This window comes from Callithrix jacchus, chromosome 2, assembly GCF_049354715.1.
Source record: "Callithrix jacchus isolate 240 chromosome 2, calJac240_pri, whole genome shotgun sequence".
NCBI lineage: Eukaryota > Metazoa > Chordata > Mammalia > Primates > Cebidae > Callithrix > Callithrix jacchus.
This window is the reverse complement of record NC_133503.1, coordinates 188,557,469-188,558,419: the sequence shown is the minus strand read 5'-3', so window position 1 is coordinate 188,558,419 and position 951 is coordinate 188,557,469. Positions and strand designations below refer to the sequence as shown.

Below are 951 nucleotides of genomic sequence, written 5' to 3'. Positions count from 1 at the left end.
ACCTGCAAAATCTTAATTTATATTCCTATAACTGCAACACAGAACAAGGTGAGTTATGAGAAATGTTAACTACTAATCATTTTCTCTTTTATAATTTAAATGTATTGAAGCAAATATGCTATGTGGTAACAATTATTCTAGCCTAGTTATTTTACATATTTATAAATGAACTTCACTCATTTCAACTCTGTAAGTCAGGATCTGCTAACTCATCAAATCTAATAAGCTTGGGGAGAATCCGAAAAACTGATAAAGCCACCAGAGTTTTACCTTTCATTTGTTATGGAGCAGCTGTGCAGACCCAAGGCACTGCCACAGGAAACACTGTTAATGAAGCAAGGATGAAGTATCCCCAAAACAATAAAAACAGGTGATTGAACTCATGTTCAGTCAGACTGTCATAAAATCACATCAACTTAAAGGAACGTCAAAAACAATCCTAAACAACAAAAATTATAAATTATAAGAACATGTAACATTGAGAGCCTTTTGCCTAGGGAGTCTTGCGTATTAAGTCATTTATGAGCTACCAAATGTCCACTGCTGCCAGACCCACAAAACCCTGGATCCCCCTCGTTTTCTGTTTTGACTTGACAAATCTGAATTTAAGGAGAACATGTTACCTGTGGAAGGAACATGCGATCAGGAACAGGTCTGAATATGTATCACCCTTGTCAATGGAGCAACTAGAATATTACATGCACTGTTTACTTCATTTTTTTTTTTTGAGATGGAGTCTCGCTCTGTCACCCAGGCTGGAGTACAGTGGCACCATGTTGACTCACTGCAACCTCCACCTCCCAGGTTCAAGTGATTCTCCTGCCTCCCAAGTAGCTGGGAATACAGGTGCCCACCACCATGCCTGGCTAATTTTTATATTTTTAGTAGAGACAAGGTTTCACCATGTTGTCCAGGCTGGTCTTGAACTCCTACCCTCAGGTGATCTGCCCA

At 39.2% G+C, this 951-nt stretch overlaps 1 protein-coding gene across 1 annotated transcript in view; it reads right to left on the bottom strand.

The window, feature by feature from the left end:
• The window catches only part of RETREG1 (reticulophagy regulator 1), a 146,880-nt gene that overhangs the window by 83,286 nt on the left and 62,643 nt on the right, over positions 1 to 951 (bottom strand). The gene's annotated exons all lie outside the window — the stretch shown is intronic.